General features: G+C 43.0%; 1 protein-coding gene across 1 annotated transcript in view; it reads left to right on the top strand.

The window, feature by feature from the left end:
* The first annotated feature begins 525 nt into the window (after positions 1–525).
* The window catches only part of LNX1 (ligand of numb-protein X 1), a 138,918-nt gene continuing 114,763 nt past the window's right edge, over positions 526–24,680 (top strand). Inside the window, exon 1 of the mRNA XM_075500065.1 lies at positions 526–808. The gene's annotated coding sequence lies outside the window, so the exon portion shown is untranslated. The remainder of the gene's footprint in view (positions 809–24,680) is intronic.

Genomic DNA, 24,680 nt, shown 5'->3' with positions numbered 1-24,680 from the left:
CTTGCAATTTGTTTATAAACACGCCTTTTTGCACAGACCGTAGAAAAAAAAGCTCTAAAAGCATTTTGAAAAAGCAGCCCCACTCGGGCCGCCACATGTTTATTCAATAGCCTAGGCTCCTTCTGGAGTGTATGATAAATAAATATGTGATTGAATTAGTTTCACTGCATGAACATCTCCCATGAACTGATAAAGGATGTAGCAAAGCAGAACAGAAAGTCCCATCCTGCGTGGTGCTTGTTTGAGCAACCCCGCTCAGAGAAAGGAGGCTTGTTCGTCCCCAGCAGCATGGCAAGTCCGTGGAGGTGGCCGTGCTGCTGCCCTCCCTGCACCATGGTCCTGGGGTCGGCTGGGAGCCTGACCCCAGGCCCTGACTCCCACAGCTGGGGGGGGTGGGTGGGGGTTTGTGTGTGTGTGTGTGTGCAAGAACCCCCAAGCTAAATTCCCACCTCCCCGCGCGTAGGGCATGTATTTCATCACGACCTTAGATTGCTTCCAGATGAGCGGAGACAACTACAGAGGAAAGCCTGTTTGCAGAGGTGGTGATGCTAGAAATGGACTTTCTGCTTGGGCAGCCTTGCTGCAGGCATGCTGAGCCCAATCTCCCCTCCGGGAACAGAGGGAGGTGAAAGCTGGCGAGCCACCCTCTGCACTGCTCCCTCTCCCGGGGTTGTCCCTCTGCTCTGCAGCAGCCCGCCCAGAAAACCATCTCTGGATCAACTCTCCTCCCTCCCTACAAAGCAGACAGGGAAGATGGACACCTTGGTGTCATGGGCTCTGCATCATGCCAGGGGGCTGCCATCTGCTGGTAATTATTCCTTTTTTCTTTAAATTAATTTAATGAGTGCAGTTCAACAGCCTTTCAGAAGTACCCCAAGACTCTCTCATTTAGTGTGATTATGATGAGGAGAGAGTTGCCCGCTGCAGCAGTCGGTGGAGGCAGGGCTAGTTGACCATGCAGATGTGGGACGAGGGGCGGCCGCGTAGGTGGTGCGTCCAAGCAGCGGGCTCTGGAGGTTGCAGGGTGTCACAAGCTGTCCATGAGTCAGTAGAGTCGTGTTGCCGCAAAAAAAGCAAACATCCAACTGGCTTGTATAAACAGGCATATAGCCTGCGAGAAATGTGAAGTAATCCTTCCGTCCTGCTCCACATGGATAGTGCCTCAGCTGGAGTACAGCAGATGACACGTTTCCAGAGGGTCTGGAGAACCTGGAGCAAGTCCAGAGGGCAGCAGCGGGAGAGGTCATGTTTCCGAGGCCTCTGATCAATGAAGGGAGGCTGGATGAATTAACCTTACTGTTGTCTAAGGAGAGCAGTGGTACAGGACCAGGCTGCAGCCTTAAGGGATGCACAAAAGCTACTGGGGCTAGTCTGTCTTCCTTGGCATCGGTAGAGAGGATGCAAATTAACGGACTTTAATTTCAGCCACGAAAATGCAGGTTAAACATTGGGAAAAGCTTTCTCTTGGGGGAGGGGGAGAAGGGGACAAACTCTCTGACGAGGCTGCAAAGTCACTGGCCGAGTGCCGCCGCTGGTCTCCTTTGGAGGGCAGGGAGGCAGGAGGCAGCCCCGCTGCTCTTCCCTGTCCTCCCCTTCCCTCGGGCACAGGATGCTCCCCCGGCACCCCTTGTCCTCCCCCCTCACCTGGGACAGCCCCCTCGACTGCGCTGACCCTCTGGGTGGAAAGCAGCCGCCCAATTCTTTGAGACTTTTTCACATCCATTCGACTTCTAGCTGTACTGACCTCAACTCTTCAACATAGATTTTGTGCTTTCTGAAGGAGTTGATGTATTACATTAGATCTAAAAGCGAAACTACACTGCTTATAATTTCATTACAGATTTATTCTTGGTCAATGCTAGACATTACAAAGGTTCAAAACAAATGAGGTGAGGTCAGTGTTGCGATTCCAGATTGTTTCTTTTTCCCCTTTGAGATGTATTATGCCTGGCATTTAGTAACTCCAGTTAATAATCCCATTTTTGCTCTGTGTGTTTTGTTTTTTGTTCAGAAACACAAAAATGTTAAAATGTGTCATTTAAAGGAATTTTGCAGAAGTAAAAACCATGTCCATCTACTTTAGAGCTTGGGAAGTTAAGGACTTCCATATGTCATGACGGCAGTCCTGAGTCAGAGTATAATGTATGTGTTCTCAGCATGTAGAAACGGTAAAGCATTAGAGTTAACGTCTGGGAGAATTCAGCATTTGTTTCAGGTGGATTGCTCAGTCAAAACCTGAAAATATTCTTGGCAAGGCTCTAATAAGCGTGACGGTTTCAGGTTAGAGCTGCTGCAAGTGCCAGAAGACTATGAATTTCATTCATTTTTCTTGAGGATCCTGGAAAGAGCATCAGCACAAAACATTTCCCTTTTATCTTTTTTTTCAACTGCATTTGATAGTTACAGTTTCCGTTTAGGCTGACTCTGGCAGTGGATAACCCGTGATGGGAATTCCATGGGTTTGGGGAAAAAAAAGTTATACATGGAAATTTTAGATACCCCTGTGAATTGGATAGTTGAATACCAGCTGCAGTAGCTCTTGGTATGTAAATTGATGGATTTTTATTAAATGTAAACAAAATCCCTAAAAGTTCAATATTGGAAAATAGAGCTCTAAGGCGTTTTTTGGACCAGAAGCACGGGCTGCTTTCTGCACCTCTCAGCAAACTGGGGACGCAGGGGGTTGGCAGAAGTCTTGCATCGGTTTGCTGAGACTCTCTCTGAGGAAGTTTCTCTTTGCAACAGTGGAAGTTACTTTCTTTTATGATGTCCAGAAATAATGTTCTAAATCAGAGCAGCACTTCCAAGCGCAGGTTCATGGAGTTTGAGCTATATTTTGGAAGAAACTGGTCTGCTGCTCGGATGTGTGTTTTCCTATAAAAAGTATTTTCACACAAAAACTTCTTCTTTGATAAATATATTTTCAAGGTTGTTGGTTTAAAGGTTTGCTTACTTTTTAAAAGTATGTCATTTGTGTATAAATTTTTTCTTTTAGGAAAAAAGTGAACATTCATCTTATATCCAGAAATGCTGTTTATTTATTCATCTGTCCAAAGGCTAAAGCATTTGACCCAAGCATAAACATTTTGGCTGTAAAGATGCCACAAAAGTTCATGGGAATTTCTGTTTGGGTACCTGAGACTTGTGTTTCCCTGGAAAAGATGATCTTCAGCAGATCTTTGGTTCATGTCATGCATTGCAAGCACATGACTGCCATGAGGAATTGCCTTCTCTTCTTCACAAAGAGAAGAGAAAGCACTGTAGCGTGAGGAGCGTGGCTTGCCTCCAAAACCTAACCAAAGTGCAAGAATGACAGCACCCCTCTCCTCATGCAATTCAGATTCAAAATATTTTTTATTTCTTCAATTGCAAAAACTTTGGCTATTTCAGGTGAAATATTTTCAAGGGCAGAAGAAGGAATGAGTAACTCTTTTCTGATGAGTTCTGATATAAATCTTTGAACCACATTTAATTAATATTTTATTTTGCTGCTGCTGCTGCTTTGGTGCCAGCCCAGAGCAGATGCTCACACATTTACTTCTTACTGACTTTCTTAAGCATCATTCAGGTTTTTTGTATCACTTATCTCTCTTTTTGTCCCTCAGAAGGAACCGTCCTATAATAGTGACATAGAAGATTCTCAAATAATTTTTACCCAAATATGTCTTTGTTTAATTTGTAAAATTTCAGTTTCTTTTAAATTCAGGAAGGATGATGAATGGCAATTTTGAAAGCAAAATAGCTATTCCTCATTAGGCAGCCAAGAGCTTGTTTTAGGCAGCAGAATAGCAATAATGCAATGAGACTAATTGGTCTAAATTATGCAGTGAGTTTTCTTTTTTTAAAGCATTACTTTGGATGTCTCTGAGTTGTTCTGGATCATGTGGCCTTCCCACATCTTTTTTTTTTTTCTTTCTTTCTCATCTGGGCTACTCTTTGGGAGAAAAGATTGCTTTCCTTTGGTTCACAACTTTGAAAGTTATCTTTCAAAAATCGGGAATTCCAGGAAAACCGTGCCCTCGTTTAGTGCATTAACATCCCTGAACCTCCCAAACCCTGCGCCGTGAGGCTGCCTCCAGCTTGGCAGCCAGCGACGTGTCCCACCAGTGTGCACCGCGAGCCCTTCTCCGGGAAACCAGGGATCTGTCCGCGTACTGGGTGCCAACAACAACAAACTAGAGATAAGTAACGAGCGAATGTGATGGGGTAACTCGGGCAGTTTTCCCCCAGCATCACTTCCAGGGAACCACGTCAGAGAGCGGTCAGTCGAACCCTCGTCACGGCACCAAGACATCACTGTAACGTTGTACAAAGGTTGAGCCTTTGCTCGAATACTTTCTTATCCGGAGTTTATCCGCACTTGACAACAAAAAGTTGGGTTGCTTTCTTTTTTTTTAATCTCTTTGTAACAATGACACATTCCTGAAAAATGCCTGAAGAGCTCTGCTAAAAGGCTGGTAGAAATGAGGGGCCCGTTTGCATAGTCAGGCTACGAGTCTGAAAACGTACGTAGCTCCGGAGCTGGCTGGCAGCCTCAGCTCGCTGTCGGAACCTGTCACCTGAACACAGGAGGCTTTTTTCTGAGCTTCAGGCCCGTTCCTTTCTTTTCACCGTTGTTTATCTCCAGTGCTGAATGCGGAGAAGGGGAGATAAATCACTGAAATCCCTGTATTTCATGGTTATATAAATGCATCCTTGCTGCAGTATGTACTTGCATTTTGTGGATACCTAATTACTGCTCAAACTGACAGCAGGTCAAAAGTGCACAGCAGCCATCTCGGGGTTTAAAAAATAAATAAATAGGAGATTCTGTTGACTCTGGTGTGGCAAAATGCACATCTGAACTCCCTGTTGTACGCATGAGGTGTTTCCTCATTTACCAGACGGAAAATTTTGGCTGAACTTCCTGTGGTGACGCATCTTGCATCAGAGCTCAGCAGATAATAACAGGGAAGGAGGCTGTGACTTGGGATTAGTGCTGTACATGCAGGGTCCTGTCTTGGTGGGACTTGCTGTACCAGTGATGTTGCAAAAATTTCAGGAGCCCAGAGCAAGCACCACCAAAATATGTAATCATGGGTGAGAAGACAAAGAAGAAAAGATTGAAGGAAAGCGATCCTTTCATATTTCATGTTCCTTTCCTTCTGTGAATAGCTGTCACACAGCAAGCAGAGCAGAAAGAAATCAGCAAACAAGGGGAAGGTGCCTTAGATGGGTGGTCACGGGCAGCGCAGGCAGGGGGAGGAGAGAAGGAAGCTGAATCTGGGCTCGAGGCTCCGCAACGAGCCCCGCGAATGCCCATGGCGGCAGGGTCAAGCCTCCTGCCCTGGGCAGTGGCCTTGCAGATGAGCATCCCAAACTTGTCGTGGGGAGCAGGGACCTCCCATGGGCTACGGGGAGGTCAGGGCTCTCCGCAGCCACCTCCGCTCCCTGTTTTGAAGGGCGGGTGCAAGTCAATGCGCTCAGTAAGGCACTAAGCAGGTGGGAGTAGGAGGCTGTAAGGAGCCATTAACTGCTGCAAGTGGGTTGACTCAGAAAATAATGAAATGTAATAACGAGAGAGAGCAAAAACTCCCAGGAAGTAGGAGCAGAGTAAAAAATGTGGACTGTTCCTCCGAAGGAAAGCAGTGAAAGCCAGACTGCCTCCGACAGGAAGGGGGACATACTTGACCAGGGTAATGGTTAGGTTATGCAGCAGGTCTTTTCCATCTCCGATTCCTGAGATCATACAGCCAGGCATGTTAACTATAATTAAGCAAACCATCGGGCACCATTTACCCAGGGGTGTGCCTTGGCTGCTCTGCTCTTCCCAACGTGATGCAATTGCATGCATTAGGCACAGCTCTCTGAGCACAAGCATCCGTGACTCATCAGAGGCTGTCTACCTGTCCACCTGCTCACAGACTCAATTAAACACTGTCACGGAGCAAAACACAGGGTCCCTTTGCACTGCAGCATGCCATGGCAGCCTGGTGCGTGAAGTTACCTTGTAAAGATGCCTTGGTCAGGACCACGGGGTGTGTGGTGGTACCCTCCTGCATGTGCACATGGAGAGTTAGATGTTGCTCCAGCACTCTACTGACAAAATCAGGCTTAGTAAAAAATACTGCTCTCCCTAAAAAAAAAAAAAACAAAAAAAAAGAAATAAAAGGAGAGTGGAAGTATGCTAAATACTGTCCTTTTTAAAGATCTGATCTCTACTTGCTCTGAACTCAATGCTGGTCTCTATCAGTGTCTTTTTTAATGTTGCACACTTGGACTGCTGAATGGCAGAGATCCCCAGTGCAACATAGGGGATGGTGTTAAGACTCCCGCCTAATACTTGAGACGCCTTGGTTTTATTCCCTGCTCTGATGGTCTAATCCCAGATTCATCCCAGCTAAATTTAGGCACTTAACAGCTCTGCCTGAGGTAGGAGCTTTGCTTCCTTTCCAGAGGAGACAGGGATGAGGATGGGATGTGGTCTCTCTGTGCCTTATATTTCTCAGAACCTGGGGAGGGGGTTCAGGAGGTCGGGGAAAGGCTGGGAAAATATAAAGAGACTGGAAAAGAAGAGGCACTACTACCAGGCACTGAAGTGAAGGACTAACCATCAGGTAAAAGCCATCAATTTTCATCTCTGAAGCAGGATATATTGTCTTTATGTCAGAAAAAGGTAAAGAGGAGGGTTGGGGGTTGCCAGGCATGTTGATGCGACAGTAATGGGGAGCAGGGCAGGAAACGTTTATTTAGAGACCAACCCAGTCTGTTTCTTCATGCAGTAGTGCTGTGTAACAAGTAACTCTTCAGGATTTGAACAATGTCAGACTTCCTTTATGGGCTTGTCAGGCCAAAGCTTGGATTCTCTATAATAGTTTGAAAACAAGGTCACAGGCCTGCTGTTATCTTTCCGTAGACAACTGGAAGGGGTTGGGAGGATGGGGTGAGCCATATTGAGGGAAAAGAAGTGTTTACAGAGATGCCAGTAACGGTTCTGCTTGGTCCATCAGCATACACTTGCAAGTGCCCTCCTGAAAGAGAAGAAATGGTAGATTGGCAGCTGGTGTGACAATTATTTTTCATGGGTACATATGAGGGTTAGTGCAGAAGTGGGATTTAAGAGACTATCGTATGTGGCTGCATGTCATCATCAGAAGGTGTAGAGAAGAAATTACTGGATTCCCGTAAGCGGATGTTAATGTACTGCAGCTGGCTTCTTTTTTTTTGTTTTGGAGAGTACACCAAGTATGTTATTACGTGACTGTGGTAAAGAGCAGTGGACTCTAATGACCATAACAAATTAATCCTTACAAAAGCTCTATGAGTAGTAGCATTATTATTAATGTTGGCAAAAGTCTTTAAAGGCAAAGCATGAAAAAATGCAAGGTGTTTACACTAGCATTCCAGACGTTTGATAATGAACAGCCCCACGGAAATGCACTTGCTCCCACCATCTCCTCTGGAGCGTGTCACAGACGAGGAGCAGACAAAGTGTCACGCTGATCCTGAGGATGACTGTTGACTTTTAGGAAATGTCCTATGTCCTGTTGTAGCTTGGTTGTGGCTGTTGATACTGCCGGTTTCCTTCATTTCTGCAATAGGAAGCCTGGGGCAGTGCAGTGTGTCTAAAGTGCATCTTAATCATTTGCGTCTTGGTGGACTTTGGCTTTACTATGCAAAATAGCTTTATATAAAACAAATTACAAGAAGGTGTCCCTTTCCCCTAAAGCTGTCACTCTAAAGAGGAAAGACAAAAGGAAAGATGTGTAAAAGAGTGGGAAAATTAAACATGCCTGGCATCTTTCCTGTGGCAGACCTGTAATCCAGAAACCACACCAAAAGGTTGGCTGTCTTCCTCTCGCACTGTCACTGTTCTGGTTCTCTACATTTCTACAGTTTTCTTTCACTGTTTGGTAATTTCTTTCCCATTCCTAGCATGAGTTGCCTGAAAGTCTTGTTGTTGAGTTGAGAGTAAAACCAGATTCAGAAGAAAGTTTCTACTTAGTGACACAGCATGTGAAACTTCCCACTAACCTGTGACACTCGAAGAAGTTTCCATCTCGGGGGAGAGCTGTGCTTTGAGCAGCCACAGGAGGTATTGCCCTGCTCCTGAATTGCTAGATTTTCCCCTGAAGGGCACATCAGAAGCATCTTCTTTAAGGCTGACAGGTGAAGCAGGCATGCTGCTCGTCAGTGCTGGCTATTATCCAGTCACCCCGCCAGGCAGCTGCATCCTGAACACTTCACACTGCTTTAACTTGGTCACTTAATCGGCAAGAGGCGAGGGTTAAAACGAACCCTCAGCTTCCTGAGCTTGTCTGCATTTTATGAAATAAAGATGCTTTGGGGAGCTCTGATCTGTGGATGTAGTCCAGAGGGTGTAGGGGGCAAACACCTGAGAAATCCATTTTTAATAACAGTGAGCGTGTATGGTTTGGTCTGTGTGTGAGCGAGTCGTCATTTCTGTAATGATTTTGAACAGGTCACTCTGCTGTCCTTCTCCCTGCTGTGGGTCCCCAAGTCTTATTTTAAAGGTGGGCTAAAATAAGTTGCCAAGGCCTGGGGCAACTTGCCCAGGGTATCTTGATGGGTCATTTGGTCGAGCAAGGTGGGAGCAGACGTGTTTTGTCAGGGCAGCTGCTGTCCCGCGTGGGCCGGTGTGCTCCTCGGTTAATGCTGCTTGGGAAAAGTGGTTGGCGAGCACGCAAGAAACATGCTGGACCTTATGAAAAGCAATCGTAGAAGAGATGAGGGATACTTCTATTTTATTTATCTACTCATGAGCTCCCAAGGTGGCGGTGTGGCCAGAAGTGCTAATGGGGCTGTTTGAATGTGGATTCAGGGGAAGCTCAGGAGGTTTCAGTCGGGGCGGGAATGCCATCGGAGTGGGAGAAAGTTTCGTCTGGGAACGAAGGTGTGTGTGCACTGAAAAATGCCAAGCAAGCCACACAGTTTACGAACAGAGGAATGAAGAGAACCTGAAGATTATAAGCGCTTCCCTGGGAAATAACACCCCTGGACACACACCCTGTGACATTCCACGAGCTGCTAACCAGGTGGCTCACCAAGTTCTGCGGTATGTTCCCCACCACTGGGAGTTTTTGAAACCGTGAGCTGAGTTTTCACTAAAAGATATGCATTTAGCTCAAACTGGCATTAATTCAGGGAAGCCCTCCAGCCTGTGTGATAAAGGATATCAAACCAGATAGCTGTGCTAGTCCTTCTTTTGATTTATTAATTTATTAACATTTTTTCCAAATAGTACGTTCGCTGGATATTTTTCCCAGATTGCAAAAGAGGTTCTGTGTGATTTTGAAAATTTGTTGTTGTCATCAGCAGTTTGCACTGATTTTCAAATAGGAGTGCATTTTCCTGTAGCGTACAACTAACTTCCACCCCCTCCTCTTCACCCCCACCCCAGTTTGTGAATTGGTTGCCAATTTCAGATACTTAATAGAAGGAATCTTTGGTGGTTTATATTCTGGGCAGAATTCATAGATTGCAAACTTTTTGTGATTCATTTTATTGCAGCAAGATTCTTTCCAGAAACATTATGTGATGTGTTGCTGTTTTGTGATTGGGACATGTGGTAACTCTACTTCAAGAACGAGTCGATGCCAGATACCACAATACATTTCTACGTTGTCATCCATATAGAGGAAAATCAGAAACATCTGTCCTTGTCCTTTTTTTTTTTAATTCATTGAAAAGAAATATTACAGGCACAAACTCGTATAGGTAGTAGAAGTTGATGCACAAGAGTGGAATAAAAAGAGCCATGTGGAAGCATACTCTGGAGTTCATTAATAAAAAAGACAAATCACTAGCCATTATTTACTAGTAATAAACAGTGATGTTTAATATTCTGCATCTCTTTAGGAGTCATCACTGCTCATCTTGTGACCATGTGTCTATGTGGAAGGTTATTATCAGCTTCCAGACTCTGAAATCAATTGCAATTTTTCGTCTTTCTTGAAGCTTACAGCTGTGTTTTTAAATTTTCGTTCAAATTTCTTATTTTACAAGTTCTTTTTTCTTTAAGAATGTATTTATTACCGTGTCGTTCCTTAGACCCTCCTTGGGCCAGGTATCTGTTCACCAGGACACGTACTTCCCTTCCGTTCACATTTTGTAATGCCATAGGCAGTTGCAGCCAGGCAGAGCAGCTTCAGCATTACTGTGCAGAACATTGTTGCAGGCACTAAAAGTTAAAATTGGAAAGTTATTACTGGCAGGTTAACATAAAGGAAAAAACAATGCATTTTGCTTAAAGACCAGCAGGCAGAATGAACAGCTTCTTAGGCCTTGTTCAATACAAATTTTTCTATAAGCTCACAGCCAGTGCCCTCAAGAAAGGCAGCGAAGTTACTGTCGCTTTTATCATGCTGGGGTGTATCAGCTCCATGGGATAAACTTAGCAGCGTTCTTCCTCTGAGTACTTGGAAAGCATCCCTTTATGTCTCGGTTTTCAGCATTCCTGTAGATTAGGAATAGTCTATTTCTCTTTTTTCACCCTTCATAATTTGTATATATAGAGAGATCACTTTCCCTGGGTGCTCGTTGCAGTTGTTTTTTTGGAAAACAGCACGCATTTTTCCAAACACTGTTGGCTGATAATATGACAAGAATCTACCAACTATACCAGTGCTATTCCCTTAGATTAACAAATCTCAGTCTAAACAAGACAGAGAGAGTAAGGGTTGAGTGAAATATTTTAGTTCAAACTTCTTTAATAAACGTAGCCAGCAATTTAATATGCTTTGAAAAAACTGGCTTTATCACAGCAAATGATTTCTACTGGGGGAAGATAGGACATAGTTTTAAAAGCCTCTGCATTATCTTAAAAATATCAACAAAATATTTTATAACTAAGAATGATTTTTTTTTTTTTTTCAAAATTCTCTACACATTTGAATATGAATATTTCACTCTCCTGACTGAAATTATTTTTTTGATTTACTGAAAACTTTGGAAAATAACCATTAATTTTTTTAGCAGAACTACCAACACACCAGGTAATCAGTCGCATGCATCACTACTTGGCCTCATATTTATATCACTGTCAAAATTACGAGAAGGTATATGTTGTAATGATGGTGAAATATTTTTTCTGTTTTGTTTCTAATTTTGCCTGTGTTTGTCCTCTCTGATACTTGCTCCCATGTGACTTTTTGGGACCCTGCTGCCTTTGTGCATGCTCCTGTAACTAAAATGTAGGACACAGTGCTACAGACTTTTGTAAAGGCCAAAAGGCCTGTAATATTATTGAAAAAGTATTAGTCAGATGTAATAGACAATTCACTTGGAATTTCCACTTTATATATATCCTGCCCTCCTTCTAATAACTCCCTAGGTACCCTCTGCTTGTGCATGGAGACTGCCCGAGCTGGCATGGCATTTCCTTTGCTGTTATGGCAATTTTAGTTGTCAGTGATCAAGACAGGAACAGACAAATTGAAATCTAGCAGTTGTAACAGTTTCATGAAGATTCAGCAAGACGGGAATGTCAAGAGTACGCTAGCTTGTTTTCAGCAGCACTATCAATGCGCCCTTTATCGTGTGGGAACAGTTGTGCCTTTGTTTTGGTGGCACTGGTTTTTGGAAGACGAGTGAATAGGAGACCATTGATACTTTTTTTTTTCTTTTTTCCCAAATCTCACATGCATCCTTTGCCTGGCACGTCTCTCTCTGAAGCGTAAAAATAGTGTGCCACTTTGCTTTCTACATATTTGAGGAGCCAAAAAGGGGGGAGGAGCAGTGAGTACTAAGACTGTTGGTACTAGTGGCTAATTTTATCCTGAGGCTCAGCAAATGAGGCTATTCCCTGGCAAAGCCAGGGAGCATCACTGCTAGGTTCCCAAGCTTCTAACAACTAGACACGTGTTGATGAAGGATGAGGTAATTTCCAGATGATGGGTGGCAAATGCCGCGAGAGTAACGGTGGCAGGAGAGCTGGTGGTGGGAACGGTCTCCACACAGGTTGTTACCACGGTTGTGCTTGGTAGACATCTGAGGTAGGTCCCATGGAGAGAAAGAGAAGGGGAGGTGGAGGAAGACAGTGAATTACTGACAAAGTCTGCTCTGCTTGTTCATATTTTTTTAATTCAGTTCTCCCTTTGGCTGTAACAGCCCAGATTTTGTATGACGGATGGCTTATTGTTTCTCTCCTGTAAGCTGCTAAGAAATTTCTGAGCAGAAACACGCAGTGTTACTTTCAGAAAGGCACTTCGCGACATCCACGCTCTGGCTGTGAAGGACCCGAGCTCTGAGTCACTTGGACTATAGGGAGGAGAAAAGTGGTGGGGCTTAGTGTGTAGCATCCAAAAATACACTTGCTGCTTCTACGAGGTGCTCTTCGCTTTTAGTCTGGGATTCAGAAAGCCTAATGACTTCCAGATATTGCCAATATTAATACATAAATATCTTGCTTTTTTGTGTTAAAGTGTTAGTTTAAAGCAATGAAAAAAAATACTGGAAATATAATCTTCCTGTAGAAAAAGTCTATCTCAAGTTTATAGGCCATGTGGCCACATAGTGAGAAGAAGCACGGCATCTTTAGAAACATCTATAATGAAAGTTATCCTTTTGTAGACACTAAAGAATTTAAGTAAATTTAATTTGATCTTTCAGGTGGGATTTATTCAAGTAGTTATTACAAAACCGTGTGTGAATATAAACACATCATCTTTATGAAAATAAAAATAAAATATAAAAAGTATTTCAGCTTGGATATTGGTCAAGATCTGGTCTACAGCCACAGCAGCAAGTGGGTGGCTAGACCATCAGAGGCCCTAAAATACAAAGTCAGAGAAGGTACGCTACATTAGGAATGGTTATTTTCAATCATTGAATATGTAGTGTGAAAATTTAATGTAAGAAATAATGTAAGAAAAAAGTTTGGCTCTGGCTGTTTCAGTTTCAGCATAATATTTTTCTGGATGTGGCATCACTTTAAAGCTCATCCTGTGGCTTTAATTCATTGCATGAAAGCTGACTAATCTTTATGTATATTTGTGAATATTGCAGCAGGCATAAAATAACATTGTGCTTAATAACAACTTATTCCTTTATTTGTTTTGTTTAAAGACATAATGAATCTTGCAGGCCAGGTTTGATTAACAAATTTGTGTGCAGTTCTCATGCATATCCAGTATCTTACAGAAACACGGAAGAAGTACTGGAAAAAGCCATAACCATGTGCGGACTTGCAGAAGTAAACACACCTTAAATTTTTACCTAAAGACTAAAAGAAAATGTGTTATGCCTCTGGCCTATCATTCAAAAGATTTGGTGACATTCCTGTAAATCCAGAAAAACCTTCCAAACGTGGACCTGTAAGAAGGGAAAAGGGGATAGTAAAAAAAAAGCCAACGCCAGCGGACAACTCTTGAGCAGGTTGATGTAGGCATAAGGTCCTGAATGAATGCAGAACTAAACCCCTAAGTATTTAAAGCCAGATTATGCAAAGTGCTTCAGAAAATAAGGTTACTTGTTTCCTCCCAGAAATCACTTGGCAGTTTTCAAGCCCTCCACAGTAGCTGAGATCCTGCCTCCATCGAAGTCAATGGGGCATTACCCTGACTCAGCTGGGGCCAGGTTTACACTCACATGCTCGTACTAAAAGTAATGCTGAAAATAATACAAAATAATGTTCCTGGCCACATTCTGGCTCAGTGTTAGACCTTTGAGTGCTGTAAGATCCTTTGACCTTTTCTGTTTTCCTGTGAAGAGCCATCACCTGATAAATCTTGGGGTTGTTTTTTTTTTTTTCCTTTGTGTTTTTGTTTAATGATTACCGTATCAACTTCCCCAGATTTGAATGAAATAAGGAGAGGTGCCTTCGTGACCAAATTCTTATTAACTATTTAAATGTGGTCAGGGAAGGGAGTAGGATTTGCATTCAGCAAATGAGCTCAAGCTCACAAACCCTTATTTTATTCCTTCTTTACTTGGAGCTGCATAACAAGGATTATTTATTTGCAAATGAATTACTTTAATAATAGGTTTTGAGTTACACAGAGCATAGATGATTTTGACCCCATCTCTGCAGCTGTAAAAGTAAGAGCGTGGGTGTGGTTGCCTGGTGGCTGGCCAGGATGATACAGTTCAAGGGGGCGGATAAAATAACATTTACACTCACAGTAACTGTTTAAAAATGTAATTTGAATTCTGCCAAATCCTTCAAGTTCATTTTGGGAATCCAGCTTGTTAAGGTTGCCAACTCTCAACTCTTCTCACCCTAGTTTTTTGCAAGTTATCTCCTCCTGCCAGATGCATTTCACTGCAATAGTCTCATTACGGACCGTGAGGTTCCACCATCCTTGCTCTGCAAATGGTTACGGTGGGACACTCCTAGCCGACAGCCCTGCCTAAGCAAGCAGTGACCGAGCCTGGCCTGTGGGACTCAGCATGGAGGGGGAACGCAATCCCAGAGGAAGTGTTCCACTTACAGCTCTGTTTGTATCTACTGCAGCAAACGCTCCCAAGCCAAGCAAGGTCAGGCATTTGTTGGATCCTCGAGGAAGCATGCGGTGGAGGAGATGGAGGCTTGGAAGCTGGCGCTTGTACTTCTGAGCTGGAATAGCAGAAGTGCTCCCAAGCAGTGGGGGCCATGGGTACCAGGCGTCTTGTCTGACAAAGACATACAATGAGGTCTTGACCACTTTGCAGTCTCACAGCTGCTTTTTAAAAGGGGGCAAGTGTTGGCTGAAATAGCCAGATCATTCCAACTGGAATAAGCAGTCTCTCTCCCTGGGTTCCTCCTATGGCAGCACCCTGTTTGAGGACACAGGGACACAGTGATCCTGCACCACGGCTGGCACAGGCTGCCACATGCAGAGCTTTGCTGTGTCGAGTCCTTGCAGCCCTTACCTGCATTAGTCACTGCTGCGCTGAGCAGTGCAGCCAGTTGTGACGTGCCGTAGCACTCCTGAATAGAAAGTGCAAGGCATTATTTATGGCTAGGAATAACAATCGTTTCCAATGGCATACTGACAGCTGTGCTTACCTGGGCAGATGGATGGATTACAGTCTTTTGTTAGACAAAGAACCCATGGTGCTTGGGCTGCTAGTGCAAAGAAAAGTGGCTTGAAAAGTTTGCAGTCTCTGTTGGTTGAAGACCCATGTTCACAGCTGGTCAATTCAGCCCACTTTTTAGGACTACTCATGGAGTCCTTGCTGACACCAGCCTATTGCCTGATAGCATCCATGACTAATGGATGTCTACTATTGCTGTGCCACGCTGGGGAATGGTTCACAGAGCTTAAGACCTGTGGGACCACTGTCTGCCCTGTTTACATTAGGCCATCATACTTCATCCACTTTGGCTAAAATATGTCTTTTTCAGATCAGCATCTAGTGTTGAGCACATAAGTGATGTAGAATCAGCTCTTTGGAGACTTGTTCACATGGCGAATTACTGCCTTTTCTTGTTAAGAAAAAGTCAACCTTTCTGCCTTGAATTTGGCAAGCTTTTTTCAGATTAAAAAGGTGTTGTGGTTTTTTCAGATTAAAGAGGACTCTTAGTCCCAAATACCTTTTCTTAGTGAAGGTACGTACATGTCCATGCTGTCATCAGGTCAGCCTTATTTTGCATCTGGCTCCTGCAGTGACAAGATTTGTGATCTTCTCCTTTTGTCTGTCAGCTTCTCTTACCTAACACATTTGGAATACTTTGCTGATTTCAAACAAATTTGAAAGAGTGTAGAAGTCTCAAAGAAGAGAGTTCACGCTGGCTTGATGAAAAATTGGCCTGGGTAGAGGAGAGAAACTCAGAGAAGGGAGAGCTCAGCTGTCACACACTGTTTGGCAGCACAGGGCCAGCCTGTCAGTGTGAATGTATTCACAGGCTACCTGCAGCGTGTGTCGTCTCATGTCTAGTAGAGGGGTCATAAGAGACATCAAGACTAGGGAGAGTTTTCCTTCAGTTTTGTTTCCCTCAAACACCTTTCCACCAAAAATTGACATGAATTCAGATATCAGGAATTCTGTTGGTCATGGAACATTTTCTTTTTTAAAAAATGAATTGCTTTTCACTCATTAAGCTTTTCGGTAACTAACATTTTCTTCTGCCCTCAAGTCCTCTGTGTCTTCTTGTCTTTCTCTTTTACCCTCTCCAGATATTTCAGTACCTAAAGTATGAGTATCAGACTGTACGTAGAAGTCCATTATTGGTCTTAGCAGTGCCTTATTCACACCCTTACTTTCTCCTTTCTTCAAAACCTTCCAGCTTTTCTTGCTGCAGCTTTGAAATGTGAATGTTGCTTAACTGTCATGAACCCCAACTTGCCCTTGTAGCTGATGGTTGCTACCTAGTGCCTACCCAGTTCTGCAGACAGAGGCTGTGGTCCCTGTTCCTGACAGCATGGTCATGCTTGGCTCTGGACACACTGTCTCTGGTATAACGGATGGAGTTTTCCAGATCACTCTATATGGCCACCATGGTCTTCTCAGCACTGCAACAAGCTCTTAGTCACCTTAGCCTTAATGGATAATTATTTTTTATTTACTCCTACTCATGTGAAATGCTATGGCACATCGTTTCAACAGAGCACATAAACACCCCGCAACATAAGAGAAGTGAACAAAAGACACTGGATCATATATGAGAGATATCAATTATGTCATTGATGAACTGCTTATAAGATAGCACCAAGGACAATGTAATAATCTTTTGGAAGAAATCTGTTCAGCTTCCATAATCCACTGATCTTCAGTAATCCTGCAACAGGGAAAAAAGTGGTGACTTGCCTGAGGTCCTACATACATGGTGCCAGCTGGTCATCATTGTCCTCAGAAATACTGCATGTAGACTTCATGGTCGTATAACTTTGTATTTAATTTTATTTTGAATTACATTTCCATTATCAGGAGAATATTCTTAACAAGCTTAGGTTCAATGAAAGCCATTGGATATACCACTGTGTAGCCAAGAAAATCCTTTCAGAATAGATCTAGATTGTTTTTCCTTTAAAAGTTCTGAAACTCTACATTTTTTATGGGGAACTCGGGCATTCATTTTTAAAGGAAATTCATTATAAAAATCTTCAACACCTTTAAATTAGGTGTGAATATTTATTTTTCTCTTCACAAGTTTTTATTAAAGCCTTGACCAACTTTAAGTGATTCAAACACTGGAACTTCCATTCAGTATCAGCCCAGCATTTATAGAATCATGCAGCCAAAAATGTGGAAGACATTGGATAAACTGTACCCCAATCTTTAATATTTGTAAGTCTGTTTAATCAGGCTGCTGAAGGAAACATGAGACTGTAAAATTGTTTAGACATTCAAATAAGGAAAATTAATTGTGAGGAAATTTTCCTATTTCCATTCACTAAACAAATTCAATCCACAAAATGTGCTTAAGGTATCATTTGAAGGCAGCATTTAGGAGTATATTGTTTTAATTAGGAGATGGCAGTTTCAAATACAACTTTTGAATCCAATCCAAAACTATCAGTGTACACAGAGTGTTTCCAAAACACACTTTTAAATATTTGAGTTTCAACTCTGGTTTTAAGTATTGCAGTTTGATGAGCTGTTCTAGTCTGGGGCTAGTAAACAAGTCTAGAACTTGCTGGATTTCTCCCAGCAGATAAATTGTCATCCGCTTACTTTTAACGTTGTCTGGATTTGACAAAGATTGTCCTGCAATCTTTGTCTCCAGGATAACATGCAATGCAGTCGTCTCATGGAAACATGGAAAGATTTTCAGTTGTAATAATAACATTATTACAACTGAAGCTTTTTCTGAAAGCTTTTTGTGAAAAATCTTCCTTGTGGCTATAAAAGAGGTCAGCTTCCCTGAAGGTAAATTTTCACAGCAGCCTGCAAGAGTTTTGAAATATCACCCCTGCTGAATTTTAATAGGGATAGAGTGCTTGATTTTGCATGTAGTAAAGATGTTTGATCTACATCCAGATCATGGGTCTGGTTTTTTTAGCTTCCCAACATACAACAGCTGTATAGGTAAGGGCAAACTAGTACGGGTGTGGATACAGGACAGCATGAAAATGCCAGCTTTTGTGACTACGTTGCCCGTGGATTTAATCAGTTGAAAAAGATCTTTTCATCCAGATGCAACATTTTTCCGGTTCTTAAGAGGATGTGTGGACATCTGAACATGAAGTTATTCCATGCTGTGCTTAGGCTGAAACATTTTGTGCAGTTTAGAGAGAGATAGAGATGCTTTTTAATTTTTTTTCATATTTTTTGTTTGTTTTGGTAATTTTTAAACTCCTTTTTCTTCTTGTGCTCTTCTCTTGCCTTTATCAGCCCAACACATCCTAACATGTTCAACTTAAATAATACTTCACCAAAAAAAAGCCCTTTTTAACACTATAGTAGGCAAGATGTCTGTTGGCTTGAGAAGTCAGTATTTGCCAAGCCCTGCAGAGATTTTTATTTCTGAAGGGTCTAAAGGGCTTCTCGGGTGCAGACAACACGGCGGATAGGTGCGTGTGAGCATGGCAGGCACCTCGTTGCATTTTATCCACAAACATTTTTGGACAAAAATCTGCTAAGACATATGCTGTCTGAGCCACCAGATCGCTTCTTCTAGGCAGGAGACGCTGGTCCCTTCTGCTTTTCTTGGCACCTCTAAAAATGCCTGGAGACTGCACGGTATCTCAGTGTTCTTGCTGCACTTACTGCAGGGAAGACCGGTCAGTTCACGGTCACAGCTGGGCTCTTTGAACCCAGGCTTGCTTTACCCCCGAAGATATTATGATGGTGTGTGTGTCCCTCCATCAAAAAGTAGATGGGTTTTGACACACACACACAAAAAAAGTCTGACCAGACAGGCCCGGTGTCAGGGGTCTGGAGGCGGGTACCGGAGGGAGCTGGAGAAGGAGGGAGGGGGTTATCCGAGCTGCAAGGAAAGCTCAGAAACGGAGCTGAGTCACAAGTTTCCGACCGAACCGCCTCCAAGTTTCACAGACAGTCTTTCCCAACAGGGCAGCGGGCAGCAGGGCTCACCCTGTAAGCCGTGCAGATCTCCCTGGCTGGGCGGGGAGCCTTGCTGGCTGGAAGGGAGAAGACATTTCTGGTTAGTCTTACTCTGGCTGACAAGATCACTACTGTACTGGCTTCTTGTAGCTCTAATAAAGTCCTTTCATCCCACAGAGGGGATGTAAGATCTGATCTCTGGTGGGCTGGGTTTCTTCTCTTGGTGTGCTTTGTGTAAAAAGTCAGAAAGATTTTCCTTGGTTTTTCACTCCAGTGCTGCTAGCCTGGTTGTTACACGACACTTTTTAAGAGCTATTTAAAATCTCAGCTGACTAAAGCCGGGGGGGAGAAAAGCCTGTTTCATATTTCACCACACAAAATATTATGTTTATCCTTCGTTAGATAAAAAAAATTAAAATCTTTGTTTTAATGTGGGTTGAGTCTAACCGGGGAATTCTTCAGGTTTCCAAATTTACAGTGTTCTTCCTGAGTTGTTAACTGTTCCCACATTTGTAAGAATGAGGGGAGAGGAAATTGCCAAAGAGCTTTTGAAAATTACCCTGGACATTAATGGTTGTTTTCTGTTTGTTTTTTCTTGTTCTAATTCTAATAAAGGTTTCTCAAGTCACACTACCATGCCACTGTCTTCTAAACGTCTGCTATGGAAATAAGAACAATGTTGGGAACATTTGTATGGAGTTGGTCTGTTTTGCATTACAAAGCATTTTTGTATCATAAAGCTCTGGACCAGGGTTTTACCTCCATCATTAAACATGAAGGGACAGAAAATCAGCTGGTCTACACTGGCTTAGCTCCAGGGATTTCACTGCTGTGAACAAGTTGAAGATTTCACCCTTTGCAATAAGATTCCTCCTTATGAAATTTATTTTCCTTTGGTTATGTAAACAATCCCTGAAATATAAAAAAAAAATTGTATCGATTCAGGCTTATTAACTCATGGAAGAAATCACGTGTAAGGCAAATTGCAAAAGCAAACATTGCTCTAGCTGCAACAGTCTGCAAGTAGCAGGACAGCACCGTGCCGTGGGGCTCTCTGCCTGGGATTTGCCCGAGTGACTGGGGTAGCTATAAGCTAAGTTAAACATCTGCTTAGAGAACGCACAGGTAATTTAATCTTAGCTTAAGCCTGCATGTGTAATGAAACACACCCCTCTCCTCTGTGCCACCTCCCAGGAGCCCGCGGGCAGGTTCCTGGCGAGTCCGGAGCTGTGGCACAGCCCTCGTGGCACTGGGGCACTGGCCCTGCCTGGCTCCTGGCCACCCTGGCAAAGGTGCTCCCACCGGCCAGGCACGGTGAGGACTGAGCCAGTGACGACTGCAGCAGTGGTGGTACCCAGACCCTGGTGCAGCAGCATCACTGCTCACACAGCCCCAAAGCCAAGGCAGCCTGCTCCTAACGACCCTCTGCTAGGAAAGCCTACTGACTTATTTATGAGTTTATATCAACCAGCCACAAAGTGTTAGCTAAAAATAACATAAGGGCCAGCCTTGCAGGCTGGTGGCAGCCACCTTTGCCATCTTGTCAGAGCTGGAGCTTGATTTTGATTCCTGCTTTGCAGCTCTGTCAGCTGACAGAGGGCAACATTTTTAGATGCATGAAGACCCCAGAAGTTGTGGACAGAAGCAACAAGCCTCTGAATACCCAGCCTGGCATTTACTTATACCATCAGGCTCCTCAGTCCCTTCAGGAATCTCCCCCTAACTTTCTCATGCAGTTACCCACACAGGACACAGGTGCTCCTCTTTATAGGACCCTTTCTTTACAGGGCCTGATAATTTTACTGACTTCTGGAGGATGTCTTTTGGTCCTATTCCGTCTTTCTTTGAAACCCAGCCCAGTTGGGTTGCAGTAACATGGAGAGTCCCAGCAGAGTGCTGTAGAGCAGCCTGGAGGCTCTGAGGTCTCTGCTGAATGGCTGGAGGGTATGTAGGCATGACATACTGCAGTGGAGTGGACAGACGATTAGCCTTCAAAAAAGAAAAGTAGAAAACATGAAAAATCATTATTTGGGATGTCTGGCAAGCCTACTCTGAGGCTCTTTGGAAGGGATGAGGTGGTGGCTGTAGAGGTTGTTATTCCATGAGCTAAACCAAGGAGGCAGGAAGCTCCCATCAATTGCTTTGTGGTAGAGTCCTCAGACTGAGTTTCCACCTCATCCTGTCCTTTCTAGCAAAGAAGAAAAATGTGCATCCTTTAAAGTGGTAATGTGGAAAAAATATAAGCAAAGTCTATGTCAGCAAGCACTGGAGAAGTGCTGCCTCTTTTTGGCTTGGTGTGACTGTTTTTCTATGCATGGGCTTCTACACTGTCAGCAGGAACAGTACACCCTGCTGGACAGGACAAAATCCTGGACAAAAATCCAGCCTGGAGTCAAAAAAAGGAAACCAGTTTAGAAATAAACGGTACCCGTCAGTCTCAATGGCGCAGTCATTCTGCTCCTTGCTATAGGGGTTTTCTGGTGCTCATTGTAAGTAATTCATGCTCGAAAGTAACTCTTCAGAGGCTGGTAATTCTAGCCACCAGCCAAGATCTCCTGCTCCCCATATAGAAGTGGTCTTTCCCCAAGATATGGAAGTTTTGCTTCTCACAATTATGTACTGAAAGAAGAAATAGTCTTGTTTGAGGTTGGTGGGAATAGTTATATTCCTGAAGAGGTCAATGAACTACACTGGCATGGTCCAAACAGCAAAGTATCCTTGCTTCTCTTGGGCTCAGTGCAGTGCAGCAGGCGCGTGAAACCCATGGACCTCAGGGAAAAAGCCCTGATCAAGGGCTAGGCCAGGCCAGGAAATCACACTGGGGAAGGGGATGTTTAAGTGACATCTGTAGGAGCACCGGAGTGTATCCAATTCCACCTCGCCATTACTGTTTTACTGTTGCTCTCTGGTGCATGTGGCGGTGCCTTCTTCTGTGGTGCTTGGAGTGCGGGCTATCCCCTCTACTCACCCTAAATAAAGTGGCATTACTGCATTTTTCTCCTTTTCTATGCGGAAATTGTCTTGTCAGCTCTTTCCTTCCTCCTGTGTAAGGAGGGAGGAGGGAAGATCTTTTTTTAGAAATTAAAGATTTGAAAAAGGCATGTACTATACATAAAAAAAAAGGCATGTATTTTTCCTTCTTGGACTCTAATTTATCTGAAAGCAACTCAAGCTTCCCTTCTCCTTCAGAGCCCAGGTCCTGTTCTCCTGCATCCCAAAGCACTGCTGGTACAGCGCTTGGGTGCACGAAGGTTTGCAATGGTATTTGCATTCTGCTAGCCCACCAAATGTGAGAACTTGTAGAATTAAGAAGGCTGAAAGAAGGAAACCAGGGCATGATTGATGCTGATGTGTATGCCTGTGAAGAAGGCCTCTGGCTGCTGCCTTACTTACTGTACCTGGCAGCACTCAGACAAGTTTGCCTTGACATTGCACTCTTGAGATTAACAGATGCTATATAAATGCTCTGTGCAAGCTTAAACCACCACACTGTATGGTGTACGACAGTGTTTAGCACTCAAGGGCTGCTTACCTTGCTTCTGCGATATTTTTAAATTGGTACATTGATTTTTGCATTTTGGTGCTGGGTCTGTTTTTAAAAACCACCCAAATGGGGAACCCATTGAATAGATAAGCTGGAATCTGTTGGTAGTTGATGGAGTTAGTTGAAAGGACTGGGTTTTCTTCCTTTCATTACCAAGCTCTTTCAGATAAGGCAGTATCGTCTTAAAAGCTCTTTAAGTAAATAACCAAATAAGATATTTTAAATGAAGAACTTCATAAAAAGGTCTTGAGAGAGGCTCACTTTCTTTCCTTTCAATTAATCCTGAAGAGTTCACCACAAAAATCACCTGTTTTGATGTAAATTGCCTGAAGAACAAGGCACACATGTGCAAGCTCAAGCTCAGTCACTTCTCTCACGTGCGCACGTGCAAACGTGCAGTTGCACAGGGAGTCCGCAGACAAAACCAGACTGTTACGACAGTAGATGAGCACAGGTTTTGGTCACAGAACTTTTCCGTTTCGATTCCTGTGTGACATCACGCATGGTTTTGGGAACTAGTTTAATGGCTTACTTATTTAAGGGACTTCAGTAAAGAACTCACAATGGCAACATTAATTCAGATAATTTACTGCCTTTTTCTGCAGAACAAATGGACTCAATGGATTTTTATTTTAGCTCAAGCTCTTTTTAAAGTCTGATCAAATAGTTTGGGAATGTCGAGTTCCACATATGAAATGTTGGTTGTGACCAATTAGAAATACATAATGCTGTTTCTGTTCTTATTTTGGGTGAACTCACTATTAAGCCAAGGATAGGCTTGTAGGTCTCTGAATGTCTTGGTGCCAGCACATACTAATTTGTAGTTTTCTCACATCGCCACGACCATGGAAACATAGACTAAGTCTAGCCTATAAAATTCTTTCACCAGCATTGTTATGTGAAGAAGTGCTCTACTGGAGATGCAGCTCCAAGGTCCTTACATTAACTTGGCTTCTTTTTCTTCTCCAAACCAGGGTAAGTTCTGCTGCTAAGGGCATTATTTGTAGCTGTGTCTACACTAGGGCTAGTTGCTGCACAAGAACTCTCCATAATGGTCCCTATAGCTGGGTACCCTATATTCAGACATGGGCAGTAACAAGAGCCCTTGGAAGGGATAAAAGAAATGATGCAGAGAGTGCCTGAAGGCACGTTCAGGAACCTCTCCAGGTTTGGAAATCCTGAGCCGCAAGTTGAATATAAGCTATTATGTTTAAGATATATAGAAGACTAACTCTCTGTGGCTCTGATCAGTTTATTTTTTGATTAAGATGTGCTTTGGACCTTTTGCAGAGGTTCGAAATGTATTTCCTTGTGTTGGTTTTAAGCCTGCTGCTTGATAACCTGATTGATTGCTGCCTATTTCCCCTGTGTGAAGGAAAAGGGAATAATCATCCCCCGTTTGTTTTCCCTGTGTCTTTCATGATTTAATAGATCTTCATTGCATCTCCTGTACTGTTTTGGTGTCTCTTGTAGTTCTACTATTGCCTTCACAAAAAAAAAAAAAATCTCTGAATATATCCATAGGTGAATGCAGTGAGAGAACGTTTTCTTCTTTAAATAATTTCTGATGTTTCATATAGTCTCCTCAGAGCACTGTGTTGACATTTTCCCAGTGATCCCAACATCTCTTTTCTGAGTGGTAATGGCTACTTTGAGCCTATTACAGGGGCAGTTAGGGTAATTTTTCCCTGGTACACCACTTTTAATGTACCAATACCAACTGTAACATGACAAAGTTACATTATCAAAATCCTTGTGCCTATACTAGTTCTGAAAATAATCATGTATAATTCCATGATAAAGTATGGCTTTCTTTTCTTACTTTTAATTGGCAATATACCATAACTCTGATTATCCATTTTGACTTAGCTATTACAAGCTGCAACTTGCCTCCTTGGGCAAGCATACAATGCACTGGTCACAAATGCTTAAATATGCCATGTCTTGTTTTATTTTGCTGTATTATTATTAGAACTATGTGAACATTTATAGGATTACCATGTCTATTCCTTTTTTCTCTGATTTTTTTTTTCCCCTGTCAATTTTTTGTGAATTTTCTGTCAACAGTTTAATAAATGCATTTGAGAAGTTCACAATCTTCATTAAGTAATTCTTGGTCTGCAGATTGTTGCAACTTTGTGAGCAAAGATAGGATTTAGAACATGTGTTGTGTTAATTATGCAAACTACCCAATCAAGTTACAAATTGT

Source organism: Mycteria americana, chromosome 4 (genome assembly GCF_035582795.1).
Source record: "Mycteria americana isolate JAX WOST 10 ecotype Jacksonville Zoo and Gardens chromosome 4, USCA_MyAme_1.0, whole genome shotgun sequence".
Lineage (NCBI taxonomy): Eukaryota > Metazoa > Chordata > Aves > Ciconiiformes > Ciconiidae > Mycteria > Mycteria americana.
Note: the sequence above shows the minus strand (reverse complement) of the source record. Positions and strands in the feature narration are given on the sequence as shown.